The sequence below is a fragment of the Equus caballus genome, chromosome 9 (assembly GCF_041296265.1).
Source record: "Equus caballus isolate H_3958 breed thoroughbred chromosome 9, TB-T2T, whole genome shotgun sequence".
NCBI lineage: Eukaryota > Metazoa > Chordata > Mammalia > Perissodactyla > Equidae > Equus > Equus caballus.
Genome location: NC_091692.1, coordinates 26,018,499 through 26,044,012, shown reverse-complemented (window position 1 = coordinate 26,044,012; position 25,514 = coordinate 26,018,499). Strand labels below are relative to the sequence as shown.

At 39.6% G+C, this 25,514-nt stretch overlaps 1 protein-coding gene across 8 annotated transcripts in view; it reads left to right on the top strand.

Annotated features, from left to right (window-relative positions):
• FAM110B (family with sequence similarity 110 member B) overlaps positions 1-25,514 on the top strand; it is a 145,127-nt gene that overhangs the window by 18,252 nt on the left and 101,361 nt on the right. For all 8 annotated transcript variants that reach the window (XM_070221521.1, XM_070221524.1, XM_023648566.2 and 5 more), the window contains exon 2: positions 17,118-17,214. The gene's annotated coding sequence lies outside the window, so the exon portion shown is untranslated. The remainder of the gene's footprint in view (positions 1-17,117; positions 17,215-25,514) is intronic.

Here is a 25,514-nt window from a genome sequence, read left to right as displayed (position 1 = left end):
CACTGTCGAGCCAGTAAGAACACTTGGGATTGTGTAGTGTCCTGGGCTACCCTCCCCCAAGTGGGAATTGAGGGGACTGTGAATGTCGCGTCCGAGGTGACAGTGACACACAGGTGGCTTTAGGAGGCCGTGATCTCTGTGAGTGGTTTGCACACTGTAGCACACCAGAGTCACCTGGAGGGTTAAACAAATTGCCAGTCTTTCCCCAGAGTTTCTGATCAGTGGGTCCAGGGAGGGCCTGACAGTTTGCATTGTAGCATGCTTCCTGATGATGTTGAACTGCTCGTCTGGGTGAAGGCCTCCTTTTAGAGGCGCATGGTGCTAAACTGGAGAGCCGCCCGGTGCGGTGAGCTTTGCAGGATCCTGGGCAGGAGGGAGGATGATTAAAGGTGGAAGTTTTGTAGGGAAAATGCTTAGTAGGGCATAAAGGATTATAAGAGTCCTAGAGACGACGACCTGTGGTGTCACAGGCTTTAACCTTCTCATCAAGAATCTGAAACAAAGTGTGTAATTTTTCTTATAACACTTCTGCTTAATAAGCCACACATATGTATGTTGTCCCCAACCATTTTGCATATGTTTTTAGTCTGTGCAGATTTTCATGTTTAAAATATTAGTACAGTTATAATTTGCTTTTGGGGTTGCCATTTATCAAGCATTTTTAGACACTGGGAAGCAAAACTATGATCTTCATATTTTATTTTAAAAGAAAAATTTTTAGTGGAAATCTCTTCTTGGAGCATATTCAGCTTTTATAAAATATTTTTAAATGTAGTGATTAAGAGATATCTTTGTTAACATCAAGACTTTGGGCTGTGAAAATGTACTTATTTCCTAAGATTTAAAAAAAATGTTTTTATGAAAGAGTATCCTTTTCTTGGGAGTTGTCATTTTTTTAGCTGATGAGTTGATGTTCTTTATTTTCAGACAGCTTGGCTCTTTTTTGTTTTAGAGTACATAAAATTTACATTCTTGGAACACTTTTTCTTATTTCAACAGAAGTTAATGTAGATACTATTAAATTGATTAAATTTGGAGGAATATAGTGGAGATAATTTTGAAGTTTAGTCTTGGGTCCTTAAGTAAAAATGCGCTTAGTGAACTGAAGCATGTTTTTAAAAAGTTACAAGGATTTAATCTGACATCTAGTGACATGTGTATTCTATAATTAAAATAAGTCCTATTTGGAAACAAATTTAACTCATGGAATATTGAACTATTTCTTATTATATCATTCGACTCATTCTATTTTTATGGTTTAATTATATGGTTGACCCATTTAATCTGAAAACCTCACAAAACAGAAACTAGGGTATCTTTTAAACAATTTTAGAATCTGAGAAATCCGATGTCTCTTTGGTGAGGGAACTAGAACATGTATTCTCTCTGCCCCTTTGATGATTTTTTTTTATCTGTGAAATAGATACTTTTAGATAAATGATTATACTGGTCAAAAAGAAACCTGGGAGTTGAAGTAAAATCTGTGTTATCTATTGTTGCATAACAAGTGACCCCAAATTTAGTGGCTCACAATGATAAAGGTTTCCCATGTTGACATTTCCGTGGGGATTCAGGGTGTCTCAGGAGGCTGCAGTCAGGGTGTTGCTGGGGCTGCAGTCTCCTGAAGGCTGGACCGGGCCTGCAGGCGCTGCATTCAAGGTGGCTCAGCTAGGGGACAGGCGATGCTGGTTGTTGGTGGGCAGAGGGAGCTCCGTTCCTCTCCACCTGGGGCCTTTCCTGGAGCTGTTGGAACTGCTTTGGTTATAGGTCAAATTCTTGGCCAGGGAACTGCCGGAAGGATGATCTTTCATAACGTCCCAGACTGGCTTGCTGCCTAACTCCACATATCAGCAAGTTTCCTGAGGTGCTGCCTTGCACTGGGAAATGCTCCAGGCAGACATCTGCCATGTTCTTTGCCCTCCAGGAGCCCAGGAGAAGATGGTACAGTGAGTACAATGTGCTCAGCCTAAAAGGTGGGGGAGGAGATGTGTCCAGGGAGGCTTTCTTGAAGAAGGTCCCATCTGAGCTGAGCCTTTTAAGGAAAGGTAGGTGTTAGCTAGGTGGCGGAATGAGCTGGGAGTGGGAAGCTGAGGGAGAAATTCAGGAGGGAAATTCTAGCCAGAGGGTCAGACCAAGTCAAGGGACTGAGGCGTGAAACAGCATGGCAAGTCTGGGGCATTTCAAGCAGTTTAGTTTTGCAGTGTAAAGTGAAATGCTTGAATTGGGGAAAGATTCGAGGAGTGGAGAAACATAGTGTGGTGGGTAGCGGAGTTTGGACATCATCCTGTAAGTCTTTGCTTCTGAACCACGCAGCATGGGCATGACCTTGTTGCCTGCCGTGCATATTTTCTCATCCATTCCTTCAACAAAGGTTTGAGCACCTGCTCGGTTTACGGCATTGTGCTGCTTCCTTTAGTCCTTTACTCCTGCAGGGTAGGGATGTCTCCATTTTAAAGATGAGCGACTGGTGGAAGGAGATTCATTGACGTGCACAAGGTCTTGTGGCCAGTGAGTGCAGGGCTGAGTGTTTATCTGCATCTTTGTGAAAACCTGAAGGTAGAGTTAAGGTGCAAGCTGGTTTTTCATAAGAATCACCTGAGATACATATTTAAAATAAAGACTTCGGGGCCCCACCTTAGGCTTCTTTATCTCTAGGGAAGGGCTTCAGGTGGTGCTTACTGTGGATGGGGTTGAGAGCCGAGCCTTGCTTCAGGCTTGAACTTTGCATCGTTGTGGGTGGAGAGGGGAAGCAGTCTCTTCTCTGTGTGGCTTTGAGGGGCATGAAGACCAAGGGGTGATTAATTGGGAAAACTCTGAGTGTAATGACAGCAGACATTATAGCAATGTTTTCTGAGAGATTTCCAAAGTCTCTAAAAAATAAATTGTGAAAGAAGATACTGATAAGCCTCAGTACCTTGGAAAGCAACACAGTTTGATTTTTGATAATAGATTTGATTTGATATTTCATTTGAGTAAGTAGCTGAAAGGTGCTAATGATGTATTTAATACTTGTGTCAGAACCAAAGCTGAAAAATACCTGAATACAAGAGCCCAGACCAATACTAATGTCGTGTAGTTCCCTAGGACTGGGGAAAGCCATAAAGAATAGGATTCATAAGAATTATTCAAAAAGGATATTTTAGTGTTTAGGATTGCCCTGTATTTCATAATGCACTGTTATTAGCACTCACATATTTCGATCATTTTATTCTCAAACCTGAAAGAGTAGGCTTCTGTTTCCATTTCACAGGGCTATAGAATGTAGTGTTTATTTAGGAAAGAATGTACATACTAGTTAATTATTATGTTTTTAAATGCTCAAACATTAAAGTTTATTTAGGAAAGAATGTACATGCTAGTTAATTATTATGTCTTTGAATGCTCAAATATTAAAGTTTTCTTTATGCTTATCAGTTTTTTTTTGTTTATTCTATCAGTTATTGAGTGTAGAGTGATAATCTCCCAACTATGATTGTGGATTTGTCTGTTTCTCTCTTTAGTTTCTAGATTTTTGCTTCATTTAGTTTGAGATACATACCCATTTAAAACTCTTAATGTCTTTGTGCTGAATTGACTCTTTTATCACTATATATTGCCCTCTGTTATTTCTGGGGATACTTGTTATCTTGAAGTCTACTTTGTTTAGCCACACCAGTGTTCTGTGATTAGTATGTGCATGACATACACACACACACACACACACCATGGTATATATATTTTTTATATATATACTTTAAATATATGTATTTTCTATTCTTTTATTTTTAACTTATCTGGTCTTTATACTTAAAGTGTGCCTTTTATAAATAGCATATAGTTAGCTGTTGCTTTTTTAATCCAGTCTTAAAAACTCTCCCTTTTAATTGAGGGTTTCATCCATTTACGTTTAATATAATTATTGACACAGTTCATTTTAAGTCTGCTCTCTTATTATTTGTATTCTCTTCTTTGTCTGATGTGTTTGTCCTTTCCTGCTTCATCGCTTCATTTTGGATTAATCGAGTATTTTTTAGTATTTCATTTTATCTCCTTGGCTTTTTAGGCCAGCTTTGGTTTTATTCTTTTGACTAGTTGTTCTAGAACATGTATATAGTATATAGTATATAGTATATGCATATTCTTTACATATATATGGTCCTCTACGTTGAATTGATATTATTACTTTGCATTGTATCTAAGCATCTTACAACCGTAAATTTTCGTTTACCTTCCTCCCATATTTTGTGCTGTTGTTATATATTTATGTCTACATATGTTATAACCCCACAATATATTATTATATTTTGCTTTACAGCCAATTATCTTTTAAAATTTTTTTTAAAAGAGAAAGATACTTTTTTATATTTATTGATACTTTTACTATTCCTGCAATCTTCATTCCTTCCTGTACATCTGAGTTTTTCTATTTGGTATTATTGCCTTCAACTCGAAGATCTCCTCTATCATTTATTATAAAGTGGGTCTGCCAGTGGCAGATTTTCTTAGCTTCCATTTAGCTGAAAACTTCTTTAATTTGCCTTCATTTTTGAGGGATAATTTTGCCAAGATTAGGATTCTAAGTTGACAGCTTTCTTTTTTCCTTTTATCTCTTTAAATATGTTGTTGCGTTTTTGCTTGTCTTGTTCCTAATGAGAAACTTGCCATCATTAATTATTATCTTTGTTTCCCTTTGGGTGATGTCTTTTTTTATCCCCTTGTTTTTAAAAAATTTTTCTTTCTATGTTTTGTTTTCAGCAATTAGACTATGGTATACCTAGTTCTGGTTTTCTTTATATTTATCTGCTTGGAATTCATTGAGCTTCTTGGGTTGGTGGGTTGATGTTTTTCAAATTTGATACAGTTCAGTCACATTTCATGAAATATTTTTAATCTCATTGATCTCTCTCCTTTCCTCTCCTCTAATTATCCATATTTTTGATTGATTGATATTATTTTCCAAGTCACTGATACTTAGTTAATTTTTTTCCTGTTCTTTTTCTCTCTTTAATTTGGAAAATTTAAGATTATTGACTTGTTCTTTTTTAATGTCCAGCTAACAAACCCATCCAATAAATTTTTTATTTGAAATATTATATTTTTAGTCCTCGATTTTTATTTAGTTCTATTTTAGAGTTTCTATGCTTTCTTAAAATAACCCATCTCTTCTCTTACTCTATACTTATTTTCCTATAAATTCTTTAACATATATACCATAGTTGTTTTAAAGTCCTTAACTACTAATTTTATTCATGGAGTCATCTGTGATTCTGTTCTTATTAACTGTGTTAATTCTTAATTATGGATCACAATTTCCTATTTCTTTATATATTTTGTTATTTAAATTGTATTCCAGGTGTTGTGAATAAAATGGTAGAGACTGAAGTATAGTATTTTGTTTCATTGCTCAGAGAGCACAAGCTCTTCCTCTTTTTTTGTTGTTGTTTTGATGAGGAAGATTGTCCCTGAGGTAACACTTGTGCCAATCCTCCTCTATTTTATATGTGGGATACTGCTACAGCATGGCTTGATGAGTGGTGTGCAGGCCTGTGTCCAGGATCTGAACCTGTCAACTCTGGGCCAGTGAAGCAGAGCACCTGAATTTAACCACTATGCCACTGGGCTTGACCCAAGCTCTTCCTTCTTAATGGAGGTTAGGGTGAGGAGCTGAACATTCAGATCCCTCAGAATTTAGCTAAGGTGTGAGTTGCGCTTTAATTAGAGTGAGCTCATCTAATATGCTTTTTGTATCTTTGTCAGGATTTCAGCTGGGAGTGGATTGGACTAGGGTTTTAGACACTTTTGATTCGCCTTTGGATTCCGAGACTGAAGCAGCATGAGAATGCATGGGCCATGTGATTTCCCTTGGCCTCCAACCTTTCCACTGTTGCTTTTTTATCTCATTTTGGGGATAGGGTAGGTCAGAAGACTTATTAGGAAAGGTAATTTGCTTTTTTGCATTTGTTGTTCTTCCAGATTCTACTCTGTCCTGCCAGCTCACACTGTAAGGCTCTCTCGTCGTACCTGTGAGTCTCTCTGTGGGCTCCCCTTTGCCCTGATCCAGCCTAGCTAGGCGCAGCCCTCAGATGTGCAGCCTAGAGTGACTTTCAGCTCACCTGTGAAGGCCTTGTTTCTTGTTAAAGTGTGGGTCATCAGGCTGCTTCGCCTTTATTACTCTTCCCTAGACCCACAGAACAGTATGTTTTTATTTTGCCCAGGTGAAATTTACTGTTACCATAAGTTAAAAGGCCTTTCACGTGCTCTGTAGCCTAACTGGAAATGGAAGTCTCATATGCATTTTTAAAGTAAATGCTCAGAAGTATGTAGACCATCAGTGAGTTCTCCTGCCCTCTGGTTTCTGGTTGGGTTTGACCGTGGAAAGTACTGGCAGATGATCAGTGCCCAGTTGAAGTATTGAGTGACATTCTTCTAATTTTTCCTTTTTCCAAGACTAAAATTTATAATACTAATGAGCCACACCTAGTTAGTGATGGCTGCCAACAAAATAGGCTATCTGAAAGGGAACAAAAAATAAAATCAAACATTGTTCTCTAGGACTTGCGTGAGACCAACTCCTTCTCAGTTATGGAGCTGCCCAATCAAATGCAAGTCAGAAAACAGGAAAAGTTAAAGATACATACAGCGGATCCGTAACTGTCTCAGTCTGTTTGCACTGCCGTAGACTGCGTGGCTTAAACTGCAAACATTTCTTTCTCTCAGTTTTGGAGACTGGGAAGTCCAAGGTCCAGGTGAAAGCCCACTTCCTGGTTCATAGACGTGACGTTCCTGTATCCTCACAGGGCAGCAAGGGCAAGGGAGCTCTCTGGGGTCTCTTTTATAAGGGCACTAATCCCATTCATGAGGGTTCCATCATCATGACCTAATCAACTCCCAAAGGCACCACCTCCTAGTACCATTACATTGGGGTGTAGGATTTCAGCATACTAATTTTGGGGGAACACAAACATTCACTCCATTGCAATAACATTTCTGCTACTAATGGTTGAAGTGTAATTGATTATTTACTCTGTTTAGGTTACAAGCCAGTGGTGTTCAATGTATTGTCATTTAATTCAGAGCAACCCTGAGTAGAACTGCGATTCTAATTTGGGATTGTTTGACTACAAAACGTATGTCTTAACCACTAAGCTATAAATACTACCTTGTTCAACTACTTTTTTTTTCCTGATGATTAAGCAGTTTATTTTTTATGTATTTGATTGTCCTATCAATTACTTTTTGATCAGCCAGTAGTATTTTATCCGGTAGCTCCTTTATTGTGGACATTGATTTGAGTGTGGAACATAATGGACATAGAAGAATTCAGACTGTGTTTGTGAAACATTTAATTTAGTTGAGGAATAAGGCTTACCTAAAACAGCCAAACAGCCAAAGAAACATTGCAAAAGGTCATATAACAAATGCTGTATTTTATGGAGCAAGTTGTATTTTTTATCATGCAATTTAATATCGCCGTTAAGATAGCAAAATTGCCTTAAATGTAATGGAGCCATTAATCTGGTGTTTATTCACAGTGTCAGTCTTTCCTGTCCGGTCATTTATCTTGACATTAATTTCCCTGAAGCCCTAAAGATAGCATATAGCAGACAGTCAATATGAAACCTTACCTTACTTGACAGAGATGGCCTGCTCACACACTCCACTTGCTCCCTTGCTGGGAGCCAGCATTGAAGGTTTCAGGGGTGCTCCAGGGAGAAGGGAGCTGTGTGCAGCATTCTGTGACGCGGTTGATGCTGGTAGGCTCTCTGGATCCTCCTAGTGCGGTCAGGCTCTCGCTTTCATAAACATGACGGCTTATATTTAGCCATTCACAAGGCTTCACAGGGAGAGGCACCTGGCTGTATGTTTCTGTTCTGAGGCTAAGGCTTTCCTGTCACATGAGAAGTGAGAAGTGCCCAGTAGATACCTGCTGCCTTGTGGACCAACCTTGGGGACTTAGGCTAAGTGAAATAAGCCATCACAAGAAGACAAATACTGTATGGTTCCACTTATATGACGTATTTAGACTGGTCAGATTCACAGAGACAGAAAGCAGATCAGTGGTTGCTAGGGGCCGGGGGGAGGAGAACAGGGAGTTAATGTTGACCAGGTAGAGAATTTCACTTTTGCGCGGTGAAAAGCTTTCTGGGGACAGCTGGTGATGATGGTTGGACAACAGTGTGAATGTACTTAATGCCACTGAACTATACACTTAAAAGTAGTTAGGATGGTAAATTTTATAAGTATGTATTTTACCACAATTAAAAAAGTGTCATAATATAAAACATGTTGTCTCAATAAAGCCTGTGTTTAGGCATAAAAAAAAGAGAAGTGCACAGTAGATTGTATTACATTTTATTAACATTACGCTTAATTTTTGTAGGATAGCAGAAAATGCCAGTGCTGTTGTTAGCATTGTCTTACACTTGCTTATTAATGAGATGAATAGCTTTTTTTAGAGAAAGCTAAAAGAAGAGATTCTTTGGCCTGAAATCATTGCCGCCTGCTCTGGCAAGCACTTGAAAGGGACTCCAATTATGCTTCTCACCTAGACAGGAGAGCTCCAGACCTCAGCGTTGTTAAACAGAGATTGGTCTCTTGAGGACCAAAGAAACAATGTGGGAAAGCCGTGCCCACGTGCTTGATGAGAATGGGGAGCGTGTGTGTCTTTCAAACAGCTTACGTGATGCTTAGAGTCCCTATTGTAGTCCAGTACTGAATGTTTCATGGAGACTAATTTTTTAAGGAAAAAAGAAGGGAGATTTGAATCTCATCAACACTCTTATTTGTTATTTGGAGAGCCCTGGAAGGATGGAAAATTGCCAGTTTATAATTGTAGCAGAAAACAGATATTTGTTGGCATGATTTCTTGCTATGATATTCTAGCGTCAGTTAAATAATATTACATAATTTCTATTTTTATTTTTTAAGGAACATAGTGACCGATTTAATATAGTCATTAAAAAATGATTATTTGTACAAGTAGAATTATCATCTGACCCAGCAGTTCCACTTCTGGGTGTATATACCCAAAAGAACTGAAAGCAGGCTCTCGAAGAGAGATTTGTACACCCGTTCATAGCAGTGTTACTCACAGTAGCTAAAATGTGAACGCAACCTAAGTGTTTATCCATAGAGGAATGAAGAAACAAAATGTGGCATATACGTGCAACGCAATATTAGTCAGCCTTAAAAGTTAAGAAAATTCCGACATAGGCTACAGCATGGGTGAACCTTGAGGACATTATGCTAAGTGAAATAAGCCAGTCACAAGAAGACAAATACTGTATTATTCCACGTGTATGAAATACTTAAGAGTAGTCAAAATCATAGAGACAGAAAGTAGAACAGTGGCTGCCAGGGGCTAGGGGAGGGGAGGGTGGAGAATTATTATTTGATGGGTGTAGAGTGTCAGTTCTACAAGACAAAAAGAGTGCTGGAAATGGATGGTGGTGATGATTATGCAACATCACGAATGTTTTTAATACCACTGAATTGTACTCTGAAAAATAGTGAAGATGATAAATTTTATGTTATGTGTATCTTACCATAATAAAAAATTGAAAAAAATTTTAAGATCAGCCTCCAAAGAAGATAAATGCTTTCTACTTAGATTGTAGTGAGTTGCTTACTCCTGTGTTTTATCTTGAAGGAGATGTTTTCCATAATGTAGGTGAATAAGGGATTTTGCACATAAAGATTTGAGTGACTGTAAAATACATATTTTCTACAACAGTTTCTGCTGGACAGAGAAGTACAGTGACTTTTGAAGAGCTGTGCTGACCAAAAAGAAAATCTCTCTTCCTATCTTTGGGATTTAGGACATCACTGGGGGTGTACAGCTCGAAAATTTTTGAGGAAAGCGGCTCCTCTCTTCTTTCTTCCCAGAGCAGCATATGAGTCCCACAGAGTGTATCAAAATCACTCTTGTTTATATTCATCCTCCTGCGTCTAAATAATAGTTCCATGCAGCTGCTGCCGGCATTTAGGCTGGAGACTGCTATAAACTGTGTTTCTTTGTAATTTTATTGATCTTTTCCAAATGAGGTATTCTTTCCAGCTACTGACTTAAAATCATTAAAACCTAGAAAATGACAATATTAGTAATTGGATCATAACCAGTTAATAACGTTTTAGGTTTAAAACCATTTATTTGTATAATAAGTTGTGTGTCTAAGTATCGTTTTTAAGAGTGTTAAAAATGAACATTTGAGGTGTGTGCAACACTCTGTAAAAAATGTATTATTTGGAACCAACTGCATTTATCCTTAAAAGAAATTTGTGATATTGACATTGTAGTAAGCATTTTACAGGTTTTCCATTATGACACTTTTCAGAAATTTCTCTCTCAGATATAACATTTCTTTGACCTATGTGGGTTTGCTAAGTGTTACTGTTTATAGAAAATCAGTGAACGAAAGTGATGCGATACATTTGAGTGAATTTAATGAAACTTTTCAGTGTGCTTTATCTCTTTTGTAAAGCCCAGAGAAATATAGGGATCTGTTTTAACTCAGTGCAAATCAATTAATTATTGAAATACATAAAAGGCCTCTTTTTAAGGTGTCTTCACAGCATTTGCGGAGCATTACAGTGATAACGGTATTTTTAGTTTGAACCTCCAGAAGATGTTTCTAATTGTATAATCCTGCCTTTTGGAAAGGAAAGGTAATTTTCTAGAATGTTCACAAATCAATGATCCATAACTGAAAAAGAAGAAACCTTTATTAAGTGACTATGTGCCTGGCATTTTTACACATTTTTGTTGAAGCACTTTACTCCAAAGTAGATTTTATTTCCACTTGGTGGTGAAGAAGCGAGCAGCAGGAGGTTGCTGAGCAGTCAGCCCACATTTAGGGAGTGCCATGTACTGGTTCCTTTGCTGACTCCCTTATGATACATTGGTATTTAGTCCTCGCAGTGACGCGTTGAGGTAAGGGTTATAGTGATCTCCATCTGACAGACTGGGAAACTGGTGCTTTGAGAGGTTGAAGTTAGTTACTCAAGGTCACATAGTGAAGGCGTGGAAGCAGGATTTGAACCCAGCTGACTTCAGAATGCCCCTTGATGTCCTTTCAGTAATCATTTTGGCTCCAATACTGTATCCCAACTTAAGGCTGCCTGAATCCTTTGGAGAGTTGTCCACCTTCTAGCTTCTGTAGCCTCAAGATGACAGCATTTGCCTGAACTTACTCTGTACCTCTTGCATAACCCAAGTGGATACATTGCTGATGGGTATAAGGTCAGACAGGACATATAGAACTGGACTATCTTGGAATCTCTGACGTGTTCAAAAATATCTATAAAGTGTCACATTCTGGGCTAAGTCCTGGAGATTAAGATAACCAGCCAAGGGTTTATGGTTTATTGGGGAGATAACAGCCATAACTAATCTCTAGATCTAGGGTGAATGTTTTCAAGGAGATGAGGAAGTGGTAAAAGCACGGAGAGGCCAAGGGAGTGCTTCTCGATGGAGGGATTGTCTCAACTGTGGGCTAAGGACGAGTGGGTTACAGTATCCAGACGCACATTAGGAGACATGAAAGATATTTCAGACAGTGAATGGTATGTGCACAGTGTGAAGGCAAAAAAAAGCATAGCACCATGAGAGGGTTCTGCAGTGGTGCAGAGTTGCTGGACGCAGCATATGAGGGAGAGTGGCAAAGATTTGATGGGGGGCCCTGTGTGCCAGTCTGAGTGGTGCTTGGCCTTCATGCTGTAGGTGGTGGAGAGTCACTGAAAGAGTGTAAGGGCAGTAGCATGGGGGCACAATAGGAGGGCGTGATCATAACTGGATATGAGAAAGATCAATTTTGCTACCACCTACAAGGTTGAAAATCTGGGCATTGGGAGACAGGTTGTGAGGTGATGGTAGTGATCCAGGTAGCACATTACGATGAAATATTGGGAATAGAGTATGGCTAAATTCTTAGTTCAGTAAACTTGCTGTTGCCAGGTCTCCCTACCTTATGAGGCTGTATTTCAAATTTGAGATTGTTCAATGCTGGAATGCTCTTATCGTGAGCCATGTTGCCTCTCTATAACTTCTGCCACTCAGAATGATGTCTCTTCCATTATATGACAGTTCACCTTTCACCCCGACTCCCAGGCACTTCCCCTTCCTGTCTGCCCATTCCTCCGATTGTCAAGATCTGACAGGGCTCACATCAGCTTGCATCGTGTAGCAGGTGCAGGGTAATTCCAGGCTCCTGCATCACCAGAGGGATTTAGTAGTGGGGAGATGGCAACACTGCAGCAGATTCAGGCACCTAAACTGGGCTTTGGAAGGGGGCTTGTAATGAGTACATCGAGAGCATGGTAGAATGTTACCCGGACCCCTATAATTCAGCAGAGTCAGACTTGTGTGTGTTTGTATTGAATTCGATACTTCTTTTAGTTCAGTCTGCAATTTTGCTAGTCTTTATGCCATACTTAAGAGTTGAGTGATACACGCAAACTCATAGTTCTTTTTCAGATTAATTAGTTTATAACTTCTACCATGGGGTGCGTTACTTACATTTTTTGGAAGATTAACTTTGGAAGGGTAAGGGCTCGCCCTTAATCCTGGCATCTTTCTCTATCTAGTGTAGTGACCAACACATGGTAGCCCTTCAGGAAATATCTGTTGAAGAAATGCAATTTGGTTTTCTTGACCTGTGTTTGATATTAATGCTATGAAATTGTTCCTTCCCCACACATTTGGAATCACGATTCTGTTATATCACATTTTAGCCACTTTTAACGTAAAGTCAGCTATAACTTTGATGAGCCTGTCTTATATCTTTATTCACATCGTGGAGAATTGTGTCCAGTTTTCCAGTTAATATGTCAAAGCGTTTTAAAGAATCATTTTGGAGTCAACTCATAATCTGGCCATATTTCTTCGAGTTTCTACACTTGTTGGTTTTTTTCTAATATCTCTTGGTAATTTTTCTGTCTTCTATGTGTTCCCTCCATGGATTATCAGTAGTGTTAGGAAGATTATCCTTTTACATTGAGGTGAGGAAGTTTATCTTAGAATAAATATTATTAGGCCACTTTTTGGAAATCTATTATAAAGGCAGAACCTATTGGAAATTGTAGAAAAATGGAATAATTTAGTATCTCTATTTTTGACTTGGTTTTTCTCTTTCTTTTTCGGTGGTCTCAAGGTACTTAGCCATTATTGATTGCTGTAATCCTTGGTAAGTATTTGAGGATGTTGAGTACCATCTGCTGAAGGAATTTCAGGTCTTATCGATGAAGTTAATGATTTTCAGGTTAAATGATGGTGGCACTGCATTTTGTTTTGGTTTTAATCAGTTTTGTTGAGGTATACTGCATATATGAATAAATTCACTGATGTTAAGTATCTAATTCAGTGAATTTTCACAAATATGCACAGTCATGTACCAGCAATTACAATCGTGATATAGAACACTTCCATCCCTCCAACATGTTCTGTTAAGCTTCTTTGTGGTCAGTCCCTTCCCCCAGCCCCGTTACCCTTGGCTGCAATTAATCTGCTTTCTATTGCTATAGTTTTGCTTCCCTAAAATTTCATATAAATGGAATTATACATTTAGTCGTTTGTGTTTGGCTCCTTTCCCATAGTATAATGTTTTTGAGACTTACTTATGTTGTTGCACACATAAGTAATTCTTTCCTTTTTATTACTGAGTGGTAGTCCCTTATGTGATATACCACAATTTGTTTATCCACTCACCAGATGATGGACATTTGAGTTCTCTCAAGTTTTGGACTGTTATGAATAAGGCTGCTATGAACATTCTTGTATAAGTCTTTGTGTGGGATTTGTGTCTTTAGCGTTCTCATAGGTAAATACCTAGAAGTGGAATTGCTGGGTCATATGGTAAGTATGTGTTTAACATTATAAGAAACGGCCAAATTATTTTTCAGAATACCTGTAACATTTTAAATTTTCCACCAGCCTTGTATGAGAGTTCCAGTTTCTGTATATCCATTGCAAACACTTGATATTTTTGCCCTTTGAAATTTAGCCATTCTATTGAGTATATAGTGATATCTTATTAAGGTTTTATTTTGCATTTCCCTATAATTAAGTTGAAGATAACTTCTTGTGCTTACTTGGCATTTGTTTATTTTCTTTGTTGAAAGTGTGTGTTTCAATCTTTTTTTTAATAGAGTTTGTCTGGCAATGAGTTTTAATACCATCAATGAGTTTATATGAAGAAATATAAGGAAGGTATTTTGTTGCTGGCGTATTTTCATGAAAGGAATCCCTTTCAATGGATGTGTTGTTTCTGCCCTTTGTTTGCTCCTTTGGGTGTGTGTAGAAGGATTCTATTGTCCTCTGTTGCCTATTTTAACTTAATCTTACCTTGCTTCTCCACTCTCTACCGAATGTCAACTCATATTCTCTGGGAAAACCACATGTGAATTTACTAACTACCCCTCTAACCGCACACTCACACGTATATATTCGTCACGTGCAAAGCTTGGCTCAGTTGCCACCACGAAAGCCTCCTTAATGATCTCAGTCATCAGGCTACACTAGGCAAGGACGCCATCTCCTGCTTTTTGGTTCTCCTGCATGTAGCATTGTACCATGGAGATAACCAGGGAGTCCGCAAATGACTGTGGAATGTAATAAACTGCTGAGCTAGGTAAATTAAGTGCTCTTGAATGATTCCAGAGTTTTAGAGAATAAGAGTTCTTTCTCAACTGATGGATCGAATAGTAAATTATATTGAAATTCTTATTCTAAAAACTGCTGATGTAAAACTTTGCCTGTAGAATACCTGTATTTTGCTTGATAGCTATCTATAAAATCTGCTTGAAAATGTATTGTAGCAAAGCTATGATTGTGATTTGACTATGAATACGAAAGGGAAATTCTATTTTTAGAGTAGATTATCTAGGATTGACAACCTAAGAGTGTCCCAAATCTCATTTCAGATTTCTCATGGGCTTTAATGGTTTAATCTAACTTTATCAGTGGTACAAAATGCAGAGAATGTTCTTGATAATTTTGAGTACTGTTTCATATTGACATAAAGTTGAATTGATTCAGCAAGTCGTGTTCATGCTCTGTAGAGTAATAGATATATAGAAAAATAGATGAAATTACAAGCTCTTAAGAGGTTGTTTATGAAAATTAAAGATCAGTTATGATCTAATAGAGCTCTGGATTGGCACCTAGGAAGTCTGAGATCTAGGACCAGCTTAGCTCTGTGACTTTGGAGAGGTCATTTGACCACTCTGGGCTTTCATGTCTTCAGATATGAGATGAGTAGATTGGAGCAGAAGATGATCCCTTAGCTTCAAGAATATGTGCTGTGACTTATTTTTATTAGGATGGTTTGGATATCACATGGCAACTTTGAAGATAAATCCAATCATCAAATTCTTCATAGGTGGTATTATTCTCCATTCCAATCAAAATTGTATGACTTTTCTATCTCTGAATCATTAGAGTAAGGGTTCAGCTCTGTTACTTTCTCTTTTCAAAAGTATGAGAAAGAAAAGGCAAAACTGATGATAAAGATGAAAAGGAATTTTTGATAGAATTTTAGGGAAAAACAAAAAATACTGGTTGCAAAATAGTGAAATACAAACCTTTTTACTTTGTTATCGTGAGTCACAATCAATTTCAATTGGGCCCAAAGGTATTTTGGATTAAAATCTCTCCAACGTCTTGTTAAGTGTGTGTGATATTATTCATTTGAATTCCTGGAATCCCATATGTTTCAGCAGGCAGAGAAAATAAAATGTTAAATTGCTGGTAGTAAGCAATCAAAAAGAGCCATAGAAATTGGAGTTTTTATTTTTATTTTAATCTAGTACTAGTTTTTGCTTTATGTTCTTGTTGAACATTGTTAGGTCATGGGACAGGGGAAAGTAGATTGTTTTGAAAGTGTTTTAAATGTGAGAGTGGGAGGTATCAGTCTTGTTACTTAAATAGACATTTTCAGGCTTTCTTTTCATTTTTTTGAGGCTGTACAAAATCTAGGTCAAGATTTGCAGCCTTACTGATAAACTCCTGGCATATGGTTCATTACACATCACTCCAGAAAGGAGATCACGATGGTCGGGAAGCTGGCATCGATGTTAATGAAGTGGTTGTTAGCCATCATCTGTGGAAGTCCCAAGTGCCTCCTTAAAATATTTCACTGTGTATTACTCCTGTGACCATGCAAAATATTGAGTAAATCTCAACAAAAAAGATAGCTACTGCAATCAGAGCATTTTCCTTCCCTACCTGCTAGCTCCCACTTTCAAGTCAACATAAAGAGGTAGTTATTTCGACTGATGGCATACGACGAGAGCAGATGCCAGAGGAGAAGACGGTTAAATCTTCCACCGTGATATTTTCTTTTGCGTTGCCAGATGTCCAGATAACAATCACTTTCCTGATTCATTCAAGTGTCTCCAAATATAGTAAAAAGCTTTACGTGTCAGACAGACCTGGCGACACGACTCCGTTCAGAAAGCCTCAGTTTCTTCCCTCTTTGTAAAGCGGAGTCACGTTGTTTCTGAGCTTGAGTGTGTGCCCGGTCAAGGTTAATTGTTTCCTTCCTGGAAATGAAATGTTGTATTTCATTTGGGGCGGTGTAGCCTCCAAGGTCTGTCCTTGCTCCGGGGAGGGGAGTCCCAGGACGACTAGGTGCGTGCTTATGAGTTGCTGTTGGAACTGCATTTGGAAAACAAGACAAGATGAGATGCTGATTTGTAACATATTATTCCCCTTCAACCATTAACAGAGTTTCTGAAGTGTAGTCTCTCTGTTTCCCTCCCCAGTTAGACAGTTGTCTGCGAGGAGGCTGCATCCTTTCCTGCCTGATTTTGTGAACTAGAGGATGTGGTGGTTCCGGGGGTGCGGAGGCACCCCGGCGTCTCCACAGCTGATGGCAGTACACAGGCTCCTTGGGTTTGTTTTCCATTAAATGCACGAACAAAGCCTACCCTAGGGTTGATTTTTGTTTCCTTCTAGAATCAATTTAAAGTTTGCTAGAGCAACTATATTTGAAAGAGGCTTTTAGACCCAATTTTTTCCCAGGTATATTAGGAAATATGATCTGTCTGTTATTAAGTGAAAATTGGTTTCATTTAATGATACTTTAAAAATTAATCGTTTTTAGTCTCCAGAATAATTTTTAATATGTGTCCTTTTCCTTTAGAAATCCCCAACTGGACATCCAGAGCACCTGTCCTGTTCTTTCTGGTCTTGAATCGGAAGTTGACAAGACTCTCTAAGACCTGAAAAGGAAATAAAAGGTAATTACATGTTAAAAATTATGTTATTAAATTCATGTATAACTCTGATGGTTATAAAGCAAATACAACCTTTTATTTTTTGAGTATGGTTTAGGTGTCCCCCTCCCTGATTGTCCCCTCCCTTGTCCATTCCTATTTACTCTCCCTCCCTCCTTCCCCTCCTCTTCTGCCTCCATTCTCTTCCTTCCTCCTTCTCTCCGTCAGCTTTCTCTCCTCTCCTCCTCTGCTCCCTCCCTCCGCTCCCCTCCCTCCTTTCTCTGTATTCATTCAGCAAACATTTGTGGAGTCTGTCCTGTGCCGGGCACTGTTCTGGGCACACACTCTTCATCCCTATCTCCCACGCCGGGGCAGGAATGGGAGGGCTTGGCCAAAACCAGCTCAGTGAAGGTGGCCGCCTCCCTGACCACTGCTCTGCTATCTGGCTGCCAGGCTGGCCTCAGCTCCTGCCCCTAGCTCGCTCTCTCCCTGCTGGCCCTGAAATGCTTGCACTTCTCCGGCTCTCTTGGAAGCGGCCTGGGTGTTTGCCTGCAGTGGCTTCTTCTGCGACTTCAAGGATATTGAACCTTCCTAATTTGGACTGTTAAAATCTCGGTCACTCTTGGGGACAAGTAAAGCAGCATCAGGGTACTGTCTTCTGACTAGTGAAATTGCAAATATTCTCACTTGGCATGAGTCCTGGTATATTTTTTCCAGCCAACTAACATAGTACATATGTTGCAAAAAAATTAAAATGTTACCGATCTATAGCATAGAATGTGACTATCAACGCTAAAGCCACTACTCCCCAGAGATAATCCTGGTTAAATTTGGGTGCACACACCTTAATTATTTTCTTCTCCATGCCAATGTTGTTAATAAAGCTGTGCAGTCTGTAATAAGTGCCTTAACCCAGTGAGCAAAAATATTTGGCGTAAAGATGGTTTCATAATTTCTGCTAAAAATAGCACCTCATTTCTTTCTTGTTCTTGGCCCTTGCTAATTGAAACGTCAATTTCCGTGAGTTGGGGGCCAGTGGTGTCCCCACGTACTTGGTTCATTTTGGTGGTGTCTTGTAGTCACTTTGTAGTCGAGCTGCCACTTACTTCTCATTGCATTAATAATGCATTAGTCATTCTACTATTCAGTGGAGAACCTGGACCCAGGTGTTGCCCAGTCAAGGCGAGCACCCTTGTTTTGGGTGCTGGGTGGGTGGAACTTCTCCCTAAGCTGAAAACCTCTTTTGTGGTATGTCCACTCCAGCATGGCTCTTGAGACTAGTGTCATTTCTTCATCGTGCCTCTGTCTGTTCTTAAGTTGACAATTGTTAGTTGGTTGATTTCCAGTTGTCTTCCTCCTAATGGGACTGCTACTTACCATGGCTTCCTGGCTCCCTCCTGGGATGCAGGAGCATCACCTTACTTCCAAGACCTGGCTCCCCTATGATCTTTTTCCTTTAGCCTTTGTTTGCCTCCTCACATACCTGAGAATTGGCCCCTTCCCCACACTTGATGCCCCCACTCTATCCAAAAACGATTTGCTGTGATTCCTACAGCCCTTGTTCCACCGTTTACCCAGTTTGTTTCCTCCGCTGTCAGTCGCTCAGGCTTGTTTAGCGCGCTAACAGAGAGCCTAGTGTGGTCTGGCACATAGTGGGCCATAGTAACTACGCAGCGACGATGACCGTTGAATGGACGTAGGGCATCTGCCCAGACCAAGGCTCATTGTTCTATGATGCCTTGTGCTCTGGTCAGTTAGAAGCCCTGGCCTTTAGGTCATGTGCTCCTGGGACATTGAGCTGTGCCAGCTTTGAGGCAGGACTTCAGTTTTCTTATTGTGAGTTTCTTCAAGGAAACTTAGGGGAGGTCCCAGGCAGGTTTATGAATTGGCTTGTGGATTGGGTGGTCCAGCTCTGGCCAAACCAGCCCTGGTCCCCTCTTGTCTGCTGTGGTAACTCTTCTCATCCGTGAGACAGAGGGCAGGCCTGGAGAACCAGACTCCTCGGAGTTGGTGGGTGAGAGTATGGCTTTGGCCTTTGTAGGATCTGGGTGAGCATCTAGATTCTGCCACATATAACATATGTGACGTCGGGATAGCTGTTTACTCTCTATGCCTCTGTTTCTTCATCTGTCAAATCAGGATAATAGTCGTACCCGTGTCATAGGCTTGTGTGAACGTTGAATGAGTGAGTTGCTACACAGACTGACACATGGGAAATATTTAATGCATGTTAATAGCTTTTGTTACTATCATCTTCTGTGGAATGGAGATAATAATATCTACTTCTCAGGGTTGCTATAAGCATTAAATGAAGTGGTGTATATAAAATGCATTGTACCGGGCACATAGTGAACTCAATGAGTGGTATCACTGAGTGACAATGGTAAAATAACAGTAGCATTAGCAGCAGATGTGTTCAGAATGGGACAGATATTGTGACCCCAAATGCTGGCTAATCTCAAACAGTAGTAGACAAGAACCGCTACAAGTTCAGTTTGCCAACCAGACAGGATGTATTTATTAGCAACTTATGTTGTTTAAAATCTCATCCTTAGTTTATTACATCATTGTCTACACTTTGGTCACAAGTTAGTTCATAAAGAGTTTGGTTATGATTGACAACTGGAGTGAATAGTTGAGTTATATACTCCTATAATCCTTTTATTTTTGTCAGTGTCCACTTTTTAAATATAAAGGGCAGTATTTTCTTGGATTTTTATGAAATTTTAAAACTAACTTAATAAGGATGTTAGATCTTGAATAACATTAGCCTCCGTTAGCCTACATGTGTCTTTGATCACAATATATATACGTAATTATTTTGGTCTCTCTCATTAGATAATGCCTTTCTTTCATCATTCTTAAATGTGAAGAATACTGAAATAATATCACCCGTGCTATATGTGGTTGTCCCAAAACTATAAAAGGAGAAACAAATTAATAACGTTTGGTTCCGTTATACCTAAATTAAATGAGGCTTATAGGAAAAACTTTGACATTCTTTTCTCTCTACTTTGAACCCACAACACATTTGAATCATTGATGTATTAGAATTTTTTACCATTTGTTTTACACATTTGCTTTTTGTATGCTTGAAACAAGTAACATTACTTGGCTTAAGAATGTCTTTTAAAGAAGAGAGTGTGTGATTCCAGTGACTGAGTCACCCTAGAAGGTGAATGTTTTGAACCCTTCTGGCAACAGAGACCTGTCTTGTTATTTTTACACCCATGCCTGGCACCAGGCATGCTCAGTGAAGATGGGAACTAAATTGAGAACGCAGCAAGGGAATTGGAGAACTGAAAACGCCTTTATGAGAATGCTGAGAATAGGATGACTTTTCAAATGTGCCTGTAGTATTGCTGTAACACAGCTTAAACTGTAAATAAAGACATTTCGGTGGGAGTGATATTTTGTGTATATTTGCAGTGAAACTAGTTCTCGTTCTCTCCTAAGTTTAGGATGCCGATGGGCTGAGTCTGTCTCTTCTTTCTTTCTGCCCTCCCTCCCTGTTCCTCTCGTGCCCTGTCTACCCTCTTCTCCCTACCTCCTGCCTCTTTATGAGGTGGACTTAGAGCGAGACCCCGTCTGTCCCTGCTCTCGCAGTGTTCCCTGGGCTGTGGCCTGGACTTCTTCTTTGGAGGTCCTGAGGAGAATTCAGATTAACAGCAGTAACCAGCCTTGAGCAATAATGCCCCCACGCCTGTCCTTTCTGCTGCTGTGACTTGTATTCTGGTAAACCCTTCTTGATGCTTGAACACCCAAGGGAGGGAGCAGTCAGCCTCTCTGCTGGAATCTATGATGATACATCCCTGATATTGACTTAAATCTACCTCTTAGGTGGTTTTGTCAATGCCCTTTGCTACATCTTTTCTCAGCTAAGTTGGGAAGAAAACATTCTGCCTCTATTAGCATCCTTATTTTCTGGCAGAGAACAGTGTTGTGGCCTCGTTTCACAGGAAAGACCCAGGCTCAGCCAGATTTATGTTCTGTTTGAAATCAAGAGTTATTCTCTTATCTGCCAGTTCTTATCTTAGTGTTCTTCCCAACTGTGGACGTTAGCCTCTTTTTATTATGATTTTTTTCTGGAAATTTACGCAACTTTAAAAATTTGTCTTTGTTACATGGTTGCACATAGGTTTGCACATAGGTTGCACATATGGTTTGTCCTGAGATTAAAGATGTAAAAAAAATACAGCTACTTCTCAAAATTTGTATCAGTGCCAACTGAAAGTTTCTGAAAACCATGGAGTAGTTCACTTGCTGCTCTGAATGGGACAAATTAGTCAGACCCTCCCCTCCATACACACCCTTCCCAGAGGTAACCTTTGGTTTAAGCTCTCACTGAGTTTGCCTCCTTATTTACTTTTGGTGTTGATTGTACCTCAGTACCATCAAAGAGTAAACCATTTAAGCAGGAGATACAGTTCTTCAGACCCTTCAAAGCCCAAGAATTTGACTTTTTCCTCTCCAAGTACTGAGGATCCTATTTTTTGAATTTCTGTAATGTAAACTTAGATTTTCCTAGCCTGACTTTCCCTGATTGATGTCCAGTCCTACGTTTATTTATTTATTTATTTTTACCTTGTTTTATTGTTTAGTTGAAGGAGAAAAACATCTGAAGGTAGGTTTCGTTTTTTCCATGTTTTTTGAGACCATTAAGCTATTGATGTATTAGTGGCGTTAAGATACAAGTATGTTAAAAATTTTCTCCCCCCAACGTGGTCTATAGTTCTGGGCTCTGATTAACCTCCTACAAAGCCTGTTATTTACAGCAAATGAATTCTCATTGTTTCATATGATTCTTTAAAAAAAAAATAATACTTAGCACTTTTCCAGGGTTTTGTACACAAATATGTAATTAAGCTTTCCTTCTCTAAAAGGATATTTGTTTATTTTATTGATTTAAAATGTTTCCAAATTAAGTTGCACACTTCAGTCATAAAGACGAAGTTCTGTTTTAATGAGGGATACTGTTTATAATCATTTTTTTTAGCAGCATCTCTTTTCAGAGAGTACTGCTCTGGGCAGTGTTTTCTGACTTGTTGTCTAAGTTGATCAGAATTGGAACACAGGTGTTTGTTTTCTCTTTCTCTCATTGTTGTTCAGGGCCACCGCCACTGTGCTGCCTTATCTTGATTTCTCTCTCTCTCTCCACCCACTGCATCAGCCTTTCATCTCAGAGGCTGCTCTTTCTTTGGTCTCCGTCAGCTGAACAGATAGACATCACCCAAACGGGACACAAGCAGGGACTATCTGGTTTCAAATGCAGGATGTATGGGATCAAATGAATTGTAGGTTTTTCTGACCTGGTAACTCACCCAGTTTTTGTTTCTTAATCTTCAAAAGGTACTGCTAGGAGGATAATTGTAGCTACTGAAAACGCGTGTCGTCCTTCCCTCTGTGAGTGATTGCTGATGACATAGAAATGTGTTGTGACCTCTTTTCACTTAAATTTTAAATCTCAGGTATCACTCACCCTGTATCAGGTGGCGAAGCTGCCATCACTCCTCATCAACCCTGGGAACATTATTGATGACTGTTCTCTTTAGTCCAAACTGTGTGTTTTTTGCATCTGAACTCATGGCACGTTTAAGATAGAGATAGTGCACATTTGACTTCAACTCCTTGATTTTACAGAGGAGAAAATCGAGACCATTTTACAGTTCCTGTCATTTAATATATTTATAGGAATGCAACAAATATATCTTTTTCTACTGTTGTTCTTACTGTATTTTTCATGTGATTGAAGTATTTATGGAAAGTAGTGCATTAAATCATATTAAAAGTGATGAGCCTTCGATATCCACCCCAGTATGGCACACATGTGCTTCACCTGGGACCTGTAGGAGCAGAGCTGGCATTCAGCAGTTTCCTCAACAGCCATGGTCTGCATTTGTTCATTCAGTTGTTCACTTAACAGATGTGCCCTGGGCACCACAGTACCATGTGGAAACACAGGGCTCCTGCCAGAGTTGTTGCCTGATCCCATATTTCGCTAAATTTAACATCGACAGGGCTACAGAGATTTTTTGACAGAAATTCCCTGAGGGAGCAGAGGAAAGCATGTCAGCATTGCATCAGAGTTTATGAAAGGCATTTCTCCAGTGTCCTTCTGAGGTGAATCTGCGAGGTGTGGTCTGCCATGCCCGGGATCAGGTTACAGTTAACCTGGCTGGCTGGGGATCCCAGGGCCCCCGTGGCCCTGCTCTAGGGAGGTAAGATGAGCCCTGAGTCATCCTCCTGCAGTGTTGGGAGGACCAGCTCCTTGTGAGATCCCCCTGTGTGTGGGTCACGTTAAAAATGCAAAAAGAGCTTAGATTAGTCTTAATTTGACTCAAAGAGTAAACTCGTTTCCCTCAGAGTGAATGTAATGTGTTCAATACCTGTTTGATTCTCTGCTGATTGGCAGGGGCGTCGAGGCAACTCTGAAGTACCACGGGCAGTGGTCCAGTGAGCAAGAAGGGTTTTGTCACCTGCTCCATTTTCTTTCTGTTCCCTTTCAAACTTCTCACCCTCTGTGTAGAGAAAATCTTACCAAGGTGAGATTGCCTTGAATTGACATGGTCTTGAAATTTTATTCCCTGGTACTCTTTTTGCACAATTTGAAAAACAGTAATTTAATAAACTACTTCTGTTTAATAGGCTGTGTTAGGAGCCAGGCCAGTCCTTTGGACAGTGGGCAGTGCAACAGGAATTTCAGAGCTGAATTCAGAGGTTTGAGTCACCTGGAGAGCAGTCAGCCTCCTCCGAAGGTCGTGTCTTCTTTGACAAACTGTACCTGCCTCACTCGCCTTGAATGGTCCCCGTACTATTTTTTTCCCTGCAAAACCTTTATCTTTTCCTACTCTTGGTTTGGGCACAAATTATTCTGTCCCAAAAGCTAATCCATCTGCATTCTGTGACTGTTTATTTCTTAAGCATATAGCAAGCAAAAGCAGTTTGCTTTTCTTTAGGTATTTCATTTTACCAACACCTAAAATAATGCTCACAAAGAGAAACTGATGTACGCGCACATAGAGACCCAGGAGCTCCTGGATGGTCTCTCCCTAACTCAGGACCAGCGTTTTTTTAAACTCAGTTTTTAATGAGGCTTCAAATGTTCACTTGTGAAAAGTTTCCTTGCTCTGCTGTCCATATTTGAGCACCCTTTTTGGTGTATGATGGTTTATTGGTAAAATAAATTTTAGTGACAAATGCACACTTTTTTTTCAAGCAGGGAGTTAGAAAGGGGAAAAATCTTAATTGCTGGGGCACCCCCCAGTAACATAACCACAGGAATGAACATTACATGGAAATGTTCATTCCAGCAAGAAGTGGGACCACCCTTTTAATCTAAAACATGATGACCTTTCCCACTCTTCTCCTATTCTACCTTTTACCAAACCTTAAAACATCCTATCATGATTATATATTTTCAGTTGTCCCCATCACTTAACTGGTGGTGATATTCCAGCCAACGTGTTAGCAAGTGTGCTTTCGTGTTACTGTGTGTCGCCCCTCCCCCATTTTGCTTTGTCATTATTCTGTAGCTTCTGACCATTTTGGGGAGTCCACAGTCAGAGGAAATCAGAGCAGCCGTGCTGTAAGCAGAGGAGTCTTGTTGCCAGGTCAGCAAGGTGAGGACGTTACTCTGGATGGTGAAATTTATTCACCATAGTGGTCACCAGCTGTCACAGACATGAGGCATGAGGTTTTGTGCCACACTGATTGGCAGAGGAAGAACTTTGGGTCAACAGCACTTCCTGGCGTGAACCATCTGGGAAGTGAGGACTTTCCCTGAAGTAATGTGTGCATCAGCACTCTCTCAGTTTCAGCAGTAGGACTCGGTGATCCTCTGCTGATCTGACTACCAAGTGGTTGACAGACAGCTCACTTCTGCTTTAAGTCGAGAAGCAGTACTCAAAATTGAACTTATTTCCTGGTACCCAGGTCTTTCTGGTATGAAATCAGCAAGGGGCTTGCTTCAGTTCTTAGTAGGATTTGGCCTCTGATAAGCTGGTAAACTTTCCAAGCTTTCCTTTCCCCATGATCACCATGAAGAGAAATAAATTCTGATTTCGCTGCTTCCCTAAGACATAGAATTTTTGATTTGGCTATTATAATCAGGCAGAAGTTAGAACACATAATGTTATTGGACTGAAAATAATGTTATTCCTTCTTTTTAGATACCATACTCTATACCTGATCCAGGATATTACACTAATTGCTTTTGTGATGAAGATACTTTAAAATCACAGATGTTATTGATTTAAAAATAGAACATAGGCGTTTTTATTAAGCTGTTGAGAAACAGGGTTTAGATGCTTTTTCCTGATTTTCTG